Below are 20572 nucleotides of genomic sequence, written 5' to 3' on the forward strand. Positions count from 1 at the left end.
ACTCCTGCTCCTACTTCTTATGTTCTTATGTTCTTATGACCTGTTCGACATTCAGGCTTGGGCTGATAAGTGGCAGGCAACATTCGCGCCACAGAAATGCCAGGCACTCCAACAAGCGAGAGTCTGACCACCTCCCCATGACATTCAATGGCATTACCATCGCCGAACCCCCCACTATCAAAATCCTGGGGGTCACCATTAACCAGAAACTTAACTAGACCAGCCACATAAATACTGTGGCAACAAGAGCAGGTCAGAGGCTGGGTATTCTGCGGTGAGTGTCTCATCTCCTGACTCCCTAATTTCTTTCCACCATCTACAAGGCACAAGTCAGGAGTGTGACGGAATACTCTCCACTTGCCTGGAGGAGTGCAGCTCCAACAACACTCAAGAAGCTCGACACCATCCAGGACACAGCAGCCCGCTTGATTGGCACCCCATCCACCACCTTAAACATTCACTTCCTCCACCACCGGCGCACCGTGGCTGCAGTGTGTACCATCTACAAGGTGCACTGCAGCAACTCGTCAAGGCTTCTTTGGCAGCACCTTCCAAACCCGCAACCTCTTCCACCTAGGACAAGGGCAGCAGACGCATGGGAACACCACCACCTCCAAGTTCCCCTCCAAGTCACACACCATCCTGACTTGGAAGAATATCATCGATCCTTCATCGTCACTGGGTCAAAATCCTGAAACTCCCTCCCCAACAGCACTGTGGGAGAACCTTCACCACACGGACTGCAGCGTTTCAAGAATTCGGCTCACCACCACCTTCTCAAGGGCAACTAGGGATGGGCAATAAATGCTGGCCTTGCCAGCGATGCCCAGATCCCATAACACAAATTTTTAAAAAATGATTCTAAACTCTAGAGAATACAGGCCTAGTCTACTCAATCTCTCCTCATAGGGCAACCCCCATCCCAGGAACCAGTCTGGTGAACTTTCGTTGTACTCTATGGTAAGTATATCCTTCCTTAGGTAAGGAGACCAAAACTGTACACAATACCGCAGGTGTGGTCTCACCAGGGCCCTATATAATTGCAGTAAGACATCTTTACTCTTATACTCAAATCCTCTTGTAATAAAGGCCAATACACCATTTCATTTCCTAATTGCTTGCTGTACCTGCATGTTAACTTTTAGTGATTCGTGTACAAGAAGACCCAGGTCCCTCTGAACACCAACATTTCCCAATCTCTCACCATATAAAAAATACTCTGCTTTTCTATTTTTCTTACCAAAGTGGATAACTTCACATTTCACCACGTTATATTCAGGGCCCCTCACTGACGATCAAACCCGCAGCTTCTGCCCCGCAGGACAGACACGTCACAACCAACGGGACAATGGTTACTGACGTCACACAGCCCGGGTTGTCGACGTCACACAGGCAGCGTTGCCGGTTTGCCAACGTCACACAGCCGCCCTTTCCGATTTACATGAGGTCACTGGCGCTGAGGTGGTTTATCGGCCGCGCGGATGCAAATCGATCGCCACGCTATCACGACCGGCCCCGCCTCCGTCTGAGAATGTGGGCGGCGCGCGTGCAGCTGTGCCGGGCCCCGATTGGTGGGCGCGCTGTCAATCAGCTGTCTTCACCCAATAGCAGTGACTGAGCGCGCTCTGAGGCCACACTGAGCATGTTCCAGGTCGGAGGCGGCTGGCGAACGAAACAAAATGGCGGAAAGTGAATCCGAGAGAGTGAAGCCGGAATGGATTGGCCGGAGGATCAACACCGGCACCGCCTGGACCCGCGGCCTTGGGAGCTGAGGGTGAGTGTCCCGCTGCTCGGAGTAGCCCAGGGAGGGGATAAGCGGGGCTGAGAGTGAGCCGGACCCTCATCTTCCCTAAAGTGCGGGGCCCAGACTCCAGCTGGGACTGAAGCAGAGTTTGATCCAGGCTCAGCACAGCGGCCGGACTCTTGTCCTCTCCCCCCGCCCGCCTCTGTCTGGAAAGCCCCGGATCCCCAGCACAGACATTATTCTCCGCTTTGTTCACCGGTGCCGCCACCTTCCGAGATTTGAGCACCAACACCCCCGGCTCGCTCTCATAGAAACAATATAGAAATATATAGAAGATAGGAGCAGGAGTCAGCCATTCGGCCCCTCGAGCCTGCTCTGCCATTCAATGAGATCACGGCTGATCATCCAAATTCAGTACCCGGTCCCTGCTTTCTCCCCATACCCCTTGATCCCTTTAGCCTTAAGAAATATATCTAACTCCTTTCTTGAATATATTTAATGAATTGGCCTCTACTGCCTTCTGTGTTAGAGAATTCCACAGGTTCACCACTCTCTGGGTGAAGAAATTCCTCCTCATTTCTGTCCTAAATGGCTTACCCTTTATCCTTAAACGGTGACCCCTGGTTCTGGACTCCCCGACCATCGGAACATCCTTCCTGCATCTAGTCTGTCCAGCCCTGATAGACTTTTATAAGTTTCAAGGAGATCCCTTCTCATTCTTCTAAACTCCAGTGAGTATAAGCCCAATTGACCAAATCTCTCCTCATACATCATTCCTGCCATCCCAGGTATCAATTTGGTGAATCTTTGTTGCACTCCCTCCATGGCAAGAACATCCTTCCTCAGATAAGGTGACCAAAACTGCACACAATACTCAAGGTGTGGTCTCACCAAGGCCCTGTACAACTGCAGCAAGACATCCTCGTTCTTGTACTCGAACCCTCTCGCTACGAAGGCCAACATACCATTTGCCGCCTTAACCGCCTGCTGCACCTGCATGCTTACCTTCAGCGAATGGTGCACAAGGACACCCAGGTCTCGTTGCACGCCCCCTTCTCCAAATCTATTGCCGTTCAGATAATCTGCCTTCCTGTTTTTGCCACCAAAGTGGATAACCTCATATTTATCCACATTATACTGCATCTGCCATGCTTCTGCCCAATCATCCAACCTGTCCAAATCATACTGGAGTTTCTCTGCATCCTCCTCACAGCACACACGCCCACCCAGCTTTGTGTCGTCTGCGAACTTGGAGATATTACATCTAGTTCGCTCGTCTAGATCATTTATATATATTGTGAACAGCTGGGGTCCTAGGACCGATCCCTGCGGTACCCCACTACTCACTGCCTGCCACTCGGGGAAAAAGACCCGTTTATTCCAATTCTTTGTTTCCTGTCTGCCAACCAGTTCTCTATCCAAGTCAGTACCTTGCCCCCAATCCCATGTGCCCTAACTTTACAAGGTAATCTCTTATGCGGGACCTTATCGAAAGCCTTCTGAAAGTCCAAATACACCACATCCACTGGTTCTCCCTTATCTATTCTACCAGTTACATCCTCAAAAACTTCCAGTAGATTAGTCAAGTACGATTTACCTTTTGTAAGTCCATGTTGACTTTGTCCGATCCTGTCACTGTTTTCCAAGTGCTCTGCTATTACATCTTTTATAATGGACTCTAGCATTTTCCCCACTACCGATATCAGGCTTACTGGTCTATAATTCCCTGTTTTCTCTCTACCACCTTTTTTGAATAGTGGGGTAACATTAGCTACCCTCCAATCCATGGGAACTGTTCCAGAGTCTATTGAATTTTGGAAGATGACCAGCAATGCATCTACTATGTCTAGGGCCACTTCGTTAAGTACCCTAGGATGTAGATTATCAGGCCCTGGGGATTTATCGGCCTTCAATCCCGTCAATTTCCCTTACACCATTTCCCTACCAATACTGATTTCTTTTAGTTCCTCTCATTAGACCCTATGTTCCCTGACATCTCTGGGAGGTTATTTGTGCCCTCCTTTGTGAAGACAGAACCAAAGTATGTATTTAATTGGTCTGCCATTTCTTCGTTCCCTATTATAAATTCCCCTGATTCTGAGTGCAAGGGACCTACGCTTGACTTAACCAATCTTTTTCTCTGCAGATATCTATAGAAGCTTTTACAGTCAGTTTTTATGTTCCCTGCAAGCTTGCTCTCATACTCTATTTTCCCCCTCTTAATTAATCCCTTTGTCCTCCTTTGCTGAATCCTAAACTGCTCCCAATCCTCAGGTTTACTGCTTTTTATGGCCAATTTATATGTCCTCTCCTTGGATCCTATGCTATTGTTGTAGGAAAAATGATTCCTCGGAAACTAGATTTTGAGTAAGAGAGACAACTTTATTAAATGACAGAGCTCTGGGAGAAGCGTCTGCAACCACGCGGTCTGCGAGAGCACCTTCTCCCCGATTGTACTACGTGCCGAGCTTATATACAATTCCAAGAAGTTGGTTTTAGATCATTTACATTCATCCAATCAATTCGTTTATTAGCGCATATCGTTATTTTCCTCCAGTCAGGAGTTTACACACTTGTGTTGCCAATTCTGCCTCTTCAGGTCTTCGTTCCGTCTTGTTCCCCGGCGGAATGTGATTAGTTCGATAATAGGATACAAGTGATTAGTTCGATGATAGGATACCAGTGAACCTTGTTAGTCCTCAGTGATCCAATTAGTCCCAGACAGGACACGAGACGGTCTTTGTTCCAGCCATGCGTAAGCGTGGCATGTCTCAATGTGCAGTGATTCAATTAGTCCCAGTCAACAAATTTGTTGTTTGTGTCTTTTCCAGCAAAATCTTGTCCAGCAATCTTGTCCAGCAAAATTTTATTCTAACAATATCCCTAATTTCCCTTGTTAGCCACAGTTGAGTCACCTTTTCTGTTTTATTTTTATGCCATACAGGGATGAACAAATTCTGTAGTTCTTCCATGCGATCTTTGAATGTTTGCCATTGCTTATCCACCGTCAACCCTTTGAGTAACATTCCCCAATCAATCCTACCCAACTCGTGCCTCATACCGTCGTAGTTTCCTTTATTTAAATTCAGGACCCTAGTCTCTGAGTCAACTACTTCATTCTCCATCTTAATGAAAAATTCTATGTCATTATGATCGTTCCGACCCAAGGGGCCTCGCACAACAAGATTGCTAATTAATCCTTTCTCATTACATAATACCCAGTCTAAGATGGCCTGATCTCTAGTTGGTTCCACAACCTATTGGTCCAGGAAACCATCCTGTATGCACTCCAGGAATTCTTCCTCCACACTATTGTTACTAATTTGATTAGCCCAATCTGTATGTAGATTAAAGTCACCCATGATGACTGCTGTGCCCTTATTGCACGTGTCTCTATTTTCCCGTTTAATGCCATCTCCAACCTCCGCATTACTGTTTGGAGGTCTGTATACCACTCCCACTAACGTTTTCTGCCCCTTGGTATTTCTCAGTTCTACCCATACAGATTCCACATCATCAGAGCTAATATCCTTCCTTTCAATTGTGTTAATTACCTTTTTTAACCAGCAATGCTACCCCACCTCCCTTTCCTTTTTGCCTATCTTTCCTGAATATTGAATACCCCTGGATGTTGAGTTCCCAGCCTTGGTCACCCTGGAGCCACGTTTCCGCAATCCCAATCAGATGATATCCGTTTACCTCTATTTGCGCAGCTAATTCATCCACCTTATTACAAATGCTCCTCGCATTAAGACACAAGGCCGTCAGGCTTGGTTTTTTTAACACTCTTACACCTTTTAGAATTATTATTTACTGTGGCCATGTTTGATTTAAGCCCTTGATTTCTCTGACTGCCACCTTTGTTTTTCTCCTTCCTGTCTTTTGCTTCTATCCTTATTTCCCTTTCTTCTGTCTCCCTGCTCAGGTTCCCAACCCACTGCCATTTTAGTTTAAACCCTCCCCGAGAGCACTAGCAAACACTCCTCTTAGGACATCGGTCCCGGTCCTGCCCAGGTTCAAACCGTCCGGTTTGTACTGGTCCCACCTCCCCCAGAACCAGTTCCAATGTCCCAGGAATTTGAATCCCTCCACCTTGCACCATTCCTCTAGCCACATATTCATCTGAAATATCCTTCTATTTCTACGCTGACTAGCACGTGGCACTGGTAGCAATCCTGAGATTACTACCTTTTTGAGGTCTTATTTTTTAATTTATCTCCTAACTCCCTATATTCAGCTTTTAGGACCTCATCCCATTTTTTACCTATATCGTTGGTAGCTGTATGCACCACGACAACTGGCTGTTCACCCTCCCCTTCCAAAATGTTCTGCAGCCGCTCTGAGACATCCTTGACCCTTGCACCAGGGAGGCAACATACTATCCTGGAGTCACGTTTCCGGCTGCAGAAACGTCTTTCTATTCCCCTTACAGTAGAATCCCCTATTACTTTGGCTCTCCGACTCTTTTTCCTCCCGTCCTGTGCAGCAGAACCATCCATGGTGCCAGGAAGTTGGCTGCTGCTGCCTTCCCCTGATAAGCCATCCTCCCCAACAATATCCAAAGCGGTATATCTGTTTGAGAGGGGGATGGTCACAGGGGACTCCTGCACTACCTGCCTGCGCCTACTACTCTGCCTGGTGGTCACCCATTCCCTTCTTGCCTGTGCAGCCTTTACCTGCAGTGTGACCAACTCCCTAAACGTGCTATCCACGACGTCCTCGCATCGCGAATGCTTCAGAATGTATCCACTTGCAGCTCCAGCGCCGCAATGCGGTCTGTCAGTAGCTGCAGCTGGATAAACTTCCCGCACACATGGTCGTCAGGGACACAGGAAGTGTCCCTGATTTCCCACATAGTGCAGGAGGAGCATACCACGGCACAGAGCTCTCCTGCCATGACTTACCCTTTAATTAATTCAAATTAACTTAAATCAAATCAATACCACCAATTAAATGATATACTCAAGGGCCCTTGGTTACTAACACTAGAAACTATAACCACAAAAAATTAAGACCATCTAAACTTTATAAACTATGAACTTTAGCTGTCAAACTAACCTGGCCGTACTCACCCAATCAGCTGCTCCCTCCTGCCCGTGTCACATTTTGAATCGTGACGTGGCTCTGGAACACCGCCGCCGGTCTGAAATTTGTAAGAAAGCCCGCGAAAGTGATTTTAAATACTCACCGGGCCTCGGGTCTCTGGTCTCACCGCTCCCACAACAGCCTCTGTATAGAAAAGCTCGCAAAAGTGATTTTAAATACTCACCTGGCCTCGGGTCTCTGGTCTCACCGCTCCCTCTCTCCTCGTGCCCCCTTTAAAATCCCCCTGTTTGGCTCCTCTTGTCTCCTCATTCTGCCCCCAGACACTCTGCCCTCCCTCACACTCTCTGTGCTCAATCCCACCGGCCCTGTGTCCGCCCATTCCACCGGCCTGTCTGTCCTCCTCACTCTTCACCACACGGCCCAGGCTCGGCTCATCGGCACGGCGCTCAGTCCCGCCCCGAGTTCACGGCAGCTTCAGGCCGACACAACCGGCATCAGAGCTACAGACAGTTTGATGGGACAGTGTAGGGGGAGCTTTGCTCTGTATGTAACCCATGCTGTACCTGCCCCGGGAGTGTTTGATGGAACAGTGTTCTCTCTCTCTCTCTCTCTCTCTCTCTCCCCCGTCTCTGTAATTGGTTATTTTGTAAATTTATCTGACATTTTTGAGCAATTGACAAGCGATTCCTGCTGATCTGCGCGTATTTCCATATAGGACACAGATGCTTCGGGGGAGCAGAGCTCTCGGTCATGTTGAAATAATGCTCAACAGATTATTGTAGAGACCGCCTAGCAGTGGAAGAAAACTGTGTCAGCAAAACTATAAAAAGAGTAAAATACATATCCTGGTCATGGGAGATTTTAACTACACCAAATGATCTGTCAAGAAGAGGTAGGGAAAGCGGAAAAGGGAATGGAGTATTTACAGTGTGCTCAGGTTTCCTTTCTTACCCAGTACGTAAGAAGCCCAACCAGAGAGGAATCACTGACGGATCTATAATGGGAAATGAACCAGAGCAGATAAGAGAAGTAAGCTTAGGTGAAAATCTACACTATCGATCACAACATAATAATGATTGAGAAAGACAGGAGTAGTAATAAGATTGTGAACAAGCTGATTTTGTGGTGATGACAATGGAACTCGGGAAGATAAACATGGAACTGAAGAGACAGACAAAGAGAGAGAACAGCAGTGGGAAATATTTAAAAAGGTGATCAGTAGAGTTCAAGAGAAATATATTCCATGACAAAACAAGAACAAACTAGCCAATAATAAAACACCAGGGCTGAATAAAGAGATGAGGGTAAAATGGATACTGATGAAAAATACAGACACCGAGTACAGTGACAATAAAGGAGAGGATGACAAGGGAATTGGAAGAGGCTGGGAAAGAATAAGAAAAACAATTAGGAAGGCGAAAAGAAACTGCAAAATTAAATTATCAAGGAATATAAAAAGAAATAGTAAAGTATCGTACAGGCACATAAATAATAGGAAATTCAGGATAGGGACAGAGCCACTAAAGGATCACAAGATAAACCAACAGGTAATGACAGCAAAATGGCAGAAATATTGGATACAAAAGCCTGACCTGCTGAGTATTTGCAGCACCTGACTGGCTGAGTATTTCCAGCATTTTTTGTTTCTGTTTCAGAAATATTGGATAGTTACTTTGCCTCAGTTTTTACCAACTCAACGAAAAAGGTGGACATGACATTGGAAGAAGAGATCAAGACATATAAAATAGAAAGGGTGAAATAATTAATAAACTAGCAAAAGTTAGAGGATAAAACCCCGATACTTAAATAAGCAAGGGAGAGAGAGAACAGAGGCACCATTATATATACTTGGGAATAGTTAGTGTAATTTCCAAATTTACAGATGACACCAAATTCTGGTGTATAAATACTGAGGAGCACTGTGACAAAATAGAAGATGTTAATAAACTGGCAGGTTGGTGTGTAAATGGCAAATTAATTTCAATATAGATAGATGAGAGATGCTGCAATTTTGGTAGGAGGGATAAGGAAACATACTCCTTGTAAAGTTAGTGTCTAAATGGGGTAGAGGAGCAAAGGGATCCAGAGGGACAGATGCACAAATCATTAAAAGCAGGTTAACCAGGCCATGAAAATGCAGACAAAGCACTGGGGTTCATTTCTAGAATGATAGATATACAAAGCAGAGCAGGTATTTTAAACGTGTATAGAACCTTGGTTAGACCACACATGGAGTTCTAAAAGCTTCCCCACCACCAAGGTTAAGCTGACTGGCCTGTAATTGCCAGGTTTATCCTTCTCCTTGTTTGAACCTGGGTGTAACATTTGCAATCCTCCAGTCCTTTGGCGCCACCCCTGTAATCTAAGGAGGATTGGAAGATTGTGGTCAGCACCAACACAATTTCTACCGTTACTCCCCACAGTAACCTCGGGTGCATCCCATCCGGACCAGGTGACCTATTCACTTTAATTACCGCCAGCCTGTCTGGTACGTCCTCTTCATCTATTGTATCTCATCCAGTATCCCAGCAATCTCCTCGTTTACCATAACTTTGACAAATCCTCGTCCTTAGTTAACGCTGATGCAACGTACTCATTTAGTACCTCAGCCATGCCTTCTGCCTCCACCAGTAGTTCTCCATTTTGGTCCCTAATCGGCCCCACAACTCCTCTGACGACCCTTTTTCTGTTAATATGCCTAAAGAAGACCCTTTGGATTACCGTTATGTAATTCTGTGGTGAATTCTGAAACGACATGGTACAGCACTCGAAACAATCTTCAGCAAGGGGCTGGGTGTCAGAGGGTCAAAACTCTGACCTTTCACCCCTACCGATCTGAAGGTCTTGTGTAAAATGAATGTGGGGATTTCAAACACAGTCCTTGGTGAGAGGTCAGATTTGTGCCAAACTAGGCCGTTTGACAGTTCAAGATTTCCACTTGGCTTTGTGTGAAGACGCGCTTCCTGACCTCACCCCTGAATGGACTGTTTATAATGTAAATATTATGCCCTCTTGTTCTGGACTCCCACTAGAGGAAAGAGTTTCTCTGTCATTTTGACAAACTTGATTTGAGGCTTTTGACGAGGTAACAGAGGGTGGATGAGGGCTGTTCAGTTGATGCTGTGTATATGGACTTTAAAAAGGCGTTTGAAGAAGTACCACGTAATAGGCTTGTTGGCAAAATTGAAGCCTGTGGGATAAAAGAAGCAGCAGGGATACAAAATTGTCTAAGGGATAGAAAACAGAGTTGTGGTGAATGCTATTTTTTGGAGTGGAGGGGGAGGTATTCAATGGTGTTCCCCGGGGATCAGTACCAGGATAACTGCCGTTTTTGATACATATTCATGACCTGGATTTGGATAAAGGGCACAATTTTGAAATTTGCAGCTGACTCAACTTGGAAGTGTTTAAAACCGCGAGGAAGATAGTAATAGACTTCAAGAGGACGTAGACAGGCTGGTGGATTGGACGGACACATGGCAGATGAATTGCAACACAGAAAAGTGTGAGGTTATACAGTTTGGGAGGAAGAATGAGAAGAGACAATGCAAGCGAAATGGTACAATTTTAAAAGGGGTGCATGAACACAGACCTGGGGGGATGTTTGTGCACAAATCTTTGGTGGCAGGACAGGTTAATAAAGCCAATGGGTTCCTGGGCTTTATAAATCGAGGCGTAGAGTACAAAAGCCAGGAATCGATGGTAAACCTGTATAAAACACTAGTTTGGCCTCAGCTGGAGTATTGTGTCAATTCTGGGCACCACACTAGGAAGGACGTGAAGGCTTTGGAGAAGAGACTTGCTGGAATGGTTTCAGGGATGAGGGATTGCAGTTACTTGGATAGACGGAGAAGCTGGGATTGTTCTCCTTCGAGCAGAGAAGGTGAAGAGGAGATTTGATCGAGGTGTTCTAAAATGAAGAATTGTTTAGATGGAGTAAATAGAACAACTTGTATTTATATAGCACCTTTAATGTAGTAAAACGTCCCAAGGTGCTTCGCAGGAGCCGCATAAGAATATATTGGGGCAGATGACCAAAAGCTTGGTCAAAGAGTTCGGTTTTCAGGAGCGTTTTAAACAGGCCATGAAAATGTAAACACAGCACTGGGGTTCATTTCTGGAGAGATCGAATTGCAAAGCAGCGAAGTTATGTTAAACTTGTAGATTCTGTTAGAGCCTTGGTTAGACCACACTTGGTGCACTCTGTACAGTTCTAGTCTCCATATTATGAAAAGGATAGAGAGACACTGGAGAAGGTGAAACAAAGATTGACGAGAATGATACCAGAACTGAGAGGTTCTAAGTATCCAGAATGTCTGACCGTGCTGGGGTCTTTTCTCTAGAAAAGTGAAGTCCGAGGGGTTATTTATTAGAGATCTGTATAATTATGAAGGGCTTTGATCAGGTAGATGACGAAGATGTTGCCACTTGTGGTGAATCCAAAACTGGGGGTCAAAAACATAAGATAGTCACCAATAAATCCAGTAAGGAGCTCAGCAGAAACCTCTTTACCCAGAGAGTGGTGAGAATGTGGAGCTTGCTGGCGCATGGAGTAGTTGAGGTGAATAGCAGAGTGCCTTTAAGGGGAAGCTGGATAATTACGAGGTAGAAAGGTATGGACGGATATGATGATAGGGTGAGGTGAAGTAAGGTGGGTGGAGGCTCGTGTGGAACATGAACACTGGCATGGACCTGTTGGGCTGAATGGCCTGTTTCTGTGCAGTAAATACTGTGTAATTCTATGGTGAATTCTGAAGAGACACGGTACAGCTCTCGAAACAATATTCAGCAAGGGGCTGAGGGTCACAGAGGGTCAAAACTCTGACCTTTCACCCCATCCAATCTGAAGGTCTTGTGTACAATGAATGTGGGGAGTTCAAACACAGTCCTTGGTGAGAGGTCAGGTTTGTACCACACTCGGCCCTAAATCGTTAGACTGTCTGTTAGGTGCTGATCAAGTGCCTTCAAAATCCTGTTTAAAACCTCTCTCTCCATCACTGATCTCAATCCACCTACAATCTTAACCCATTCTCTCCTGCTCAGTTTGTTTGTGTCTCTACATGCGTGTGTTTCTGTGTCCCACTATACGTGTGTTTTTGTGTGTGTCTGTATATGTGGGTATGTCTGTGTAGGTGTTTCTGCATGTGTCTCTTGTGCTGATGTGTGTGTCTATAAACAGAACCCTAGCTAATGAAAATATATCAGTCTGAGTCTTGAGCTTTTCAATTGAGCTCCAGCATGAACAGCTTTTTTGGGGAAAGTTCCAGATTTCTACTACCCTTTGTGTGAAGAAGTGCTTCCTGACATCACACCTGAACAGCCTAGCTTTAATTTTAAGGTTTTGCCCCTTGTTCTGGACACTCCCACCAGATGAAATAGTATCTCTCGATCATCATAAAACCTCAATGATCGCATCCTTAATTTTCTATATTCATGTTTATAAATTCAGGAACAGAAATGGTATGGAGCGGGGAGAGGAGCAGAGTAACAGTGGTAATGTCTAGGTAATGAAGAGGGAGCTCAGTATTTTACCTGCCTTTGAGGGCTCGATGCTGACACTATAAAGTGGAGGTAGGAACAGGAGTCGGCTATTCAGCCCCTCGAGCCTGTTCCCCCATTCAGTGAGATCATGGCTGATCTATCATAATTCCATCCACCTGCCTTGGCTCTGTATCCTTTCTCCACCCTTGCCTGGCAAAAATCTATTGATCTGGGAATTAAATTATTAATTACGCGAGCATCTACTGCTTTTTGTGGGAGAGTTCCATACTTCTACCACCCTTTGCGTGAAGAAGTGTTTCCAAACTTCTCTCCTGAATGGCCTGGCTTTGATTTTGAGATTATGTCCCCTTGACCTAGACTCCTCAACCAGTGGAAATAATTTCTCTCTCTCTACCGTGACAATTCCTTTTAACATCCTAAAATCCTCAATCAAATGAAATCGCCCCTTAACCTTCTATATTCCATGGACTACAAGCCCAGTTTATGTAATCTCTCCTCACAATCCTGGAACTCCCTCCCTAACAGCACTGTGGGAGTACCTTCACCACATGGACTGCAGCGGTTCAAGAAGGCGGCTCACCAATATCTTCTCGAGGACAATTAGGGATGGGCAATAAATGCTGGCCTTGCCAGCGATGCCCAGATCCCAGTAACGAATAAAATAAATAACTTAACCCTTGGTACCCTGGTTACATTCTGGTCTATCTGTGCTGCACTCTCTCCAAGGCCAGTATATCCTTCCTGAGGTGCGGTGCCCAGAACTGAATGCAATTCTCCAGATGGGGTCTTTCCAGAGCTCTCTACAGCTGAAGCACCAACATTCCATTGGCCTCTTTAATTATTATTGTACCCGTCCACGAGCTTTTACTGATTGAAGTACTTGGACCCCTAAATCTCGCCAGTAAGAGGTGTGGGGTGTGTGTATTTTCTGTTTAAATTGGTGCATTTGATTTCATTTGATTCTGGTATTTAACAGCAACAAACAACTCCTGTAAACCCTCAGCAACTGAATCTCTATTTGGATTCGTTCACCAGTCTTGGCGACTGACCAACTCGCCCTACGTATCTCTCTGTCCCACTATCCTTCCCTGGTGGGTTCGGATGTTGCAGACCGACAGTGAAAGATCCAGTGTCTGATTCCCACCAGCCCGAGCTCTCCACGTTCTCACTGAATGAAACCTTCCTTCACGGGAAGCAGGCTCTGTTTGATTGTTTAGGTCCCGTAACCCCTGACCCTGTATTACTGCTGTCAGAATAATGGGCTGTACTCAGAAATAAAACTTACTGCATTGATCACAGCTTCACATCCGTGTCTTGTTTCTCTTTAGGATCAGTGTGCCGGAGGACAAGGTGTCCGGGGATGAAATGAGACTGGGAGAAGATTTGGGAATCGCAGGAAATGGGAAGAGGAAACTGGCACAGGGAATCTCTCCAAGTGTCCAATAACACATTCAGAAAGGTACTGAGATAAGACAGGTGTCCCAGAGTGTCAGCACTCTGACCGTTTGGGGTTTAAGCTGTTTAACTTGAAACGTTGCCTTCAGGCAGATTGAAAATGGACATCTATTGCATCAGACCCACAGATCGTTTGATGGAACAGTAGAGGGAGATTTACACTCGGTCTAACCTGCCTATCCTCTATCTTGGTTTTTTCTCTATCTGCCTCATTTAATCTCTCGCTCTCTCTTTGCCTCAACTCACTCTGCCTCACTCTCGTCTCTTTCTTTCTCAATGGCTCTATCTCTCCTCGCCTCATTTTCTCTCTCTCATTCACCTTTGCTCTGTCTCTCTTATCTCTCTCTCATTTCTCTCTGCCTCGCTGTGTCTCATGCTTTCTGCCTTTCTCTTCTCTGCCTCGGTCTCTCCTTCTGCCTCACTCTCAGTCCCCCTCTCTCTGCATGTATCGACTGTTGTATCCTAAAAAGTGGACCTGGTGTTGTGCCAGGTCGACACTTTCCCCCTCAGAGTGGACTAAGTGATATACAAAGTCAGCGCTTAGCTTTGGTACAGATGACAGACTTCGAGTGAAGGATGGTTCAAAACGGTCTTTATTCACAGGCCCGGGGAGAGCCTTCTGGGACCCCTCTCAGATCCGACTCCACTGATTCCCTAGCAACAATCACAGTTATACAAAAATCAAACCCCTGCCCTAGGGGCGGGGATAAAGCTTATCTGCATATACAGAGTTATAGCTAAATGGCAATTATAAACCGTGACATTTCATCTTCTTACCACCCACAAATCCCACATTTCTGTTATCGGTTGGTCCCGTCACCTCCTGTGACTGTGGGCCTCATCTTAATTGCTCTACAACCCTCCATTTGCCCATAGCCAGGTGGTTTTGCTTGTTACATGTTGTCTTAAGGTAACAGTCCTCGTTAAGGCGTGCAAAGCACAGACTTTTGGCCTCGTCTCGGGTTACCTCTGCAAAGCAAGTGCATTCTGATTAGTCCCACCATACTTTGAAGAATGGAACCCTGTTGTGATTTACAACGAATGAATTCTTCGGTGTGTTATCTCGCATATGTGTTGCCTCGCCTGGCCAAACAGACATCCTCCTCAATCTTTCCATGAGTTGTTCTGCAGTTTAATCTCTCAGCATTTGAAGTCACTTAATCATGTTTTAAAACTTACCTGGGTAAATGCAGTATACAGACCTCTATATCGTTTAACTCCGGATAGGGATTAACCCATTATCTCCACCTTGTACATTGGTGCTGCATTATACATATTCTAACATACAAACTAAGATATAATAGTAATTTGACTACTTCAGTCCCCCCTTATGGCCCATTGGTCATTTTGACCCAATACGGCCAATATGCTGCAGTTTAAGATTGTTTGCTATGAGGACCGTCGCCCTAGTGGTACCAAGCCAGGGTGTCTAGTACTCATACTTCCGCAATCCTAAACGCAGTCTTCATAATGATTCTCCTCACGCCCTACCCCTTGCTTGTTGGTGGTTAGCAACAGTGTTTCTTTCTTTCTCTTCTTCCTTCGTTATTCGTTTGGTTATGGCCTGTGCGAGGTTGCGGTTCTTTTGCCATCGGCAATATCCACAAAGTAAGAACAAAGGGATCATTAATACGGCGCCTTGCACAACTGCCAGCACGTGTGACATGATCCTGATCCAGGGGTGTATATCGACATTTAGCCCCCAATTCCAGATCTTACTGTACCAAGGAGTTTCTGCTAATGTTGTGCCAATGTCTTTTCGTTGTTGCTGTAAGTCTTCCTCTATTTTATGATAGTACTTTAAAATTTCCTTCGTCTCCTGCCGTAATTTCTTCCAACCCTCCTCTTCCTCTAACTTAGGAATTGCCTTGGGCTCTGGTATGACATAAGCTTCAACCTCTTTATTAAGTACCATACCATCAAGTGACCATGTTTTCGTTTCCTGTGGTCTTGGTGGGTGTATATATTGATGTCCTATCTGTGTAGATATCTTTGGATCAAAACAAAAGTTTGGTTGGGGAATGGGACAAATCATCTTGATATTCATATTTCTGTTCAGTTGTGGTGACAGAAAATGCCCCGTTGTTCCTTGGTGCTACCCTTGTCCGGTGTATTCCCCTTGGGTGTGCCTCAATGGTGCAATTGGTGGTTTTTGTGAATCCGCACTCGGATGTGTTTCCCTCGGTGGGGGGGCGGTGTGCATGCCCATGTCCTTCCCTTGTGGTGGCACCTGTCCATTACCACCCCCCTTAAGGTTCCATTCTTCTGTTTATTATCTTCTTCCCCTTCCCAAAGTGCCTTGGTAGGGACATCATGATATTTAACCCAACTTTCCCTTTGTATCTCTCCTATGTTAATCACGTCGTATAGGGGCTGTCTCTCTTCTGGGAGTTGTGGGATGGCCAGTACAAAGCCAATCACCTTCGTCCATGGGGCCAGACAATTGTCTGCCCGGTATACTTGTCCCATTTTACGCCCCTTACATAGGCTTTTATTTGTGTCAATCCAAGGTTCCAGATCCTCATTAGTAATCCAGTCAGGGATCTGTCCATTATTTATTTGCCTCATGTTATGCTCAGCATTTGACAATAGCCATGAGCCATACATGGCACATACTAGTTCCTTATGGTTTGGCGAGAAGCATTGTCAAGTCGATCAATAATTGTATTGATTGTTTCTGCATGGGGGGCTACTACCTCTTCCACCCCCAACAATTGCATTATTGTTTGTTTTCCTGCCAGTGCCAGTTGCTGGCAATTTCCAGTGGTTTGTTTTAGTAACTTCTTTATTTTTGCTTGTAGTTCCTCTACTCCTTCGTTTACTCATTCTATGTCCAAGTTATTAACTGTTGCTAACCCGGCCGCATACCCTGCTCCGGCCATTTCCAATACTCCCCGTTTCTTACGTCTTTGTAAGAGAGATTTTCCCTGTGGACCCTCTAATTGTTTTACCCACAGGGAGTTCCATATTTGTTTTGTATGATTGTTACACATCGCGGACATTGCTAGAGTACTCCTATTAATGGCAACCTTAATAATTCCATGTGTTACACTAAAGAATGTTAGAACGGATTCTTTTACCCTCAGTCTGTTTCAGTAAACACTGAGTCGAACAACTGGAGAATTCAAACGATTTATTATCCGCGGAGTCTTACTCTGATATATCGACACTGACTCCTGCAAGAGTCTGCGAATCCAACAGAGCAAGCAGTTTGTCCTACAGTGTGTTACATTATTATACTTGCATTTGAGAAGACATTAACACATCGTACAGTCTGCACCAATCCCGAGCTGTGCACTTATACAGTTAATTTGATTTCCTGGCCTGGCAGTTTGAAATAAAGAAGTCACATTTTACTGAATGGGTTACAGTTAAGTAAATATCCTGGTAATGGGTTCCCGATCACCTAAACATTATGGTAATGTGTTTGCAATCATGGTAATGCGTTTTCTGATCGCCTATTGTCTGTATAACTTCTGCACACTGACTTATATTGTTCCTAACAGCAAGGTGTGACATTTGTGGGCGCCAGCCATATTAGCAGCCAAAGATCAGTTTAGCCTTTTTATTTTACTTCTTGCTGCCTTCACAGTTTCTTGTTTCTATTTCCTTGACCTTGGTATTCTCAAGTACACCTCATCTTGTGTTTTCCTTGTTATTAAACCCCCGGGTGCCCCTTTTTCCATTGGTGGGCCAGTTAGTGGAGTGAGGGCATTTTTATGCTTGTTGCCTTTCCTTTGTAACCCTATCCCCTCCGTCCTTTCCCTGATTTCCATCTGTAATATTTGTCCTCGCCGGGATCCCTTTTTGCGTTCCGCATTATAACATCCTATCATTCCCCTTTCTTTTACCTATTTTGGGCCAATTTAGTGGATTCGAACTCTGTCCCAAATATGGGAGCCCTGTGTAATTTGGTGTAATCTCAACTGCTTTATTGAATCCGAATCATGTATCCATGAAATATCCCTTTCCTACTTGAAACTTTGGAGTTATTTGAACGTTGTCCTTAGTACATAGGCACTCTATTTTAATCCCTTCGCCCTCCGTGACCCGGACAAACAAAGTCCCGTTAGCTGTACTTTCGTATTCACAATAATCACAGTACACAGTAATATCGCATCCGTTTCCCGAAGCCGCCCCCCATTCTAATGGTGGCTTATTGTTGGTGGGCATCTTGATTCCATTCTGGATGATGATTATGTTTGAAGTCGGGTCGATACCAAAGAGCATCAGAAGTCCCATCACAGATTCAGGGCGTATATTTAACCATAAACTCCCGAGTTGCTCGCGCCTCCCACTAGACTCAGCGCTTATACTTAGCCATAGAATCCCGATGAGAGCGCGATTGATGCTCCACTTCATTTTTCTATGCATTTATCGTTCCTGTAAAGATAAATAAAGGGGGCAAGTCATCACCAGCCGATAAGAATGGCATAATTCTATCAGTTCAAACTGCTGTACGTCTGGTTCATTTCCTGGTCTGTGGCTCTGTTTCCAGATATACTTGAAGATGCAAACCACGATGTATAATATTAATATCCCGCAGAGCCCTAGCATTAATATATGTAGAAACTGCCCTTCCCATTCTTTATACCTTCTAGCATACTCCTCACTCTCCTCAAAAGGCACCATCTCTGGCTTACTCATTGTTTTTGTCATATATTTTTAACTGAGTCCAGTGCTCCCATCTTCCTTTACCTGTTCTGGACTCATCTATACAAGCGCATGTGTCACTGTTCATTAATACTTCGTAAGGCCCTGACCATCTGGGTGCCAGCCCTGGTTTGGCTGGTATTATTTTTGCCATCACCTTGCTACCGACAGCTGGGACCTCCTTCTGGTCGTCCTGTGCATCCTGTTCTAGATCCCGTATAATCTGTTGCTCTGGCCTCATGTCTGAGAGCGTGTAATTGCGTACACAATTGTTTAATAAATCTCCTAATTCTATCCTTCGGGGGCCCTACGTCCTCACCCCCGGTAGCGACTCCTTCCGGCAGTGTCATTGCTCGTCCGGTCATTAGTTCGAAAGGTGTCAGCCCCGTGGTTCTATTCAGAGTTGCTCTAAGTCTCATCAGTATACTCGGGAGTAACTCTGCCCATCCCTTCCCCGTGTCTTCTACTGCTTTAGCTAAGGATAATTTCAAAGTCCGGTTCATCCTTTCCACCATCCCTGAACTCTGAGGGTGATATGGTATGTGGAACCTTTGTCTGATACCTAATAATGCACATGTTTCCTTTATAACCTTCCCTGTAAAGTGTGTTCCCTGGTCTGAATCAATTTGCAGCGGGATCCCCCATCGTGGTACAACCTCCTCTGCCATTATTCGTGCTACGGTTGTTGCTGTGCAATCTCTCGTGGCGAAAGCTTCAACCCATCCAGTAAATTGATCTATTATTACCAAACAGTACATTTTCCCCTTTGATTTCGGTAGAGGTCCAGTAAAGTCTATCTGCAACTTCTCCCATGGGCCTCTTGGTCTCGGCTGATGTCCCCACTTTACCTTGACAGGTTTCCCTATGTCATACTGCGCACATATGGGGCAGTGTCTACAGAATCTGTCCACAGCTTGTTTCATTCCGGGCCGCCACCAGCATCGCTGGAGGTTGTTTAACATATTGGATATACCTGTGTGTTGCCTACCATGGTACATTTTCATTAATTCCTGTTGTATACAGCCTGGTGCACATATCTGCTGCTCTTTCCTCCATATTCCCCCCGCCCTTTCTCCTTGTCCCCCTCGTTCCCATAGCTGTTTCTCCTCTTGGGATACTTCCTTATGTAATTTGGATATATCTATATCTTCTGGCAATGCAGTTACAGCAGCTATGTCTATCTGTGTTTCTGGTTCTGTGGTGCTCTTGTTTGCTGCTGCAATCTGTTGCTCTGCCACTTTTCTGGCTGCAAGGTCGGCGGCTCTGTTTCCCCTTTCTGTGGGGGAGTTCCCCCTCTGGTGGGCTTTTACCTTCACTACAGCTGTTTCAGTGGGTAACCCTGAGGCAGCTACCAATTCCTTTACTAATTCCTCATGCTGTATGGGTTTGCCACCTGAGGCAATATACCCCCTTCTACTCCAAGCTGCCATATAATCATGTACTATGCCAAAGGCATAGCGACTATCGGTATAGATATTCACCCATTTCCCTGCTGCCAATTTTAATGCTTCTGTCAATGCTGTTAGCTCGGCAACCTGTGCTGAACTACTCCCTGGTAATCTTCCTTCCCTCTGGACGGTGCCATCTCCGGTCACCACGGCCCAACCTGTTCGTGGTGTTACATAAGAACATAAGAAATAGGAGCAGGAGTAGGCCAATCGGCCCCTCGAGCCTGCTCCACAATTAGTAAGATCATGGCTGATCTGATCCTAACCTCAAATCTTCTATCACTCTCCATCCACCCGAACCCATGCGATCTCCCGGGAGAGGCGAAAAACCAGATAAAAAACCCAATGGCCAATTTGGGAGAGAAAATCTGGGAAATTCCTCTCCGACCCATCTAGGCGATCGATACTTGTCCAGGAGATCACTCTGTCCCTATATTTTCTACAGTACTTACCTTCTGTAAAGGCGATCTCCACTCCAGCCAGGAACAGGAATGAAACCATCTCCTGAAATCTAACACAGAATTAGAACACAAGAAGTAGGAGCAGAACCAGGCTACACGGCCCCTGGGCCCGTTCCACTACCCACAGGGCCATGACCATTTCGAACCCAGACTCCTGTCCAATTTCCTGCCCGCTCCCCGTAACCCTTAATTCCCTTTACTGCTAGGAAACTATCTCTTTCTGTTTTAAATTTATTTAATGATGCAGCTTCCACAGCTTTCTG

At 45.5% G+C, this 20572-nt stretch overlaps 1 long non-coding RNA gene across 1 annotated transcript in view; it reads left to right on the forward strand.

Annotated features, from left to right (window-relative positions):
* The first annotated feature begins 1631 nt into the window (after window positions 1–1631).
* Window positions 1632–20572, forward strand: part of LOC147094721 (uncharacterized) — an 84445-nt gene continuing 65504 nt past the window's right edge. The window contains exons 1-2 of the long non-coding RNA XR_015074756.1: window positions 1632–1774; window positions 13621–13751. This is a non-coding gene — a long non-coding RNA (uncharacterized LOC147094721). The remainder of the gene's footprint in view (window positions 1775–13620; window positions 13752–20572) is intronic.

Source organism: Somniosus microcephalus, unplaced genomic scaffold (genome assembly GCF_052327205.1).
Source record: "Somniosus microcephalus isolate GS21.2 unplaced genomic scaffold, FLI_Smic_1.0 unresolved_chr1, whole genome shotgun sequence".
NCBI lineage: Eukaryota > Metazoa > Chordata > Chondrichthyes > Squaliformes > Somniosidae > Somniosus > Somniosus microcephalus.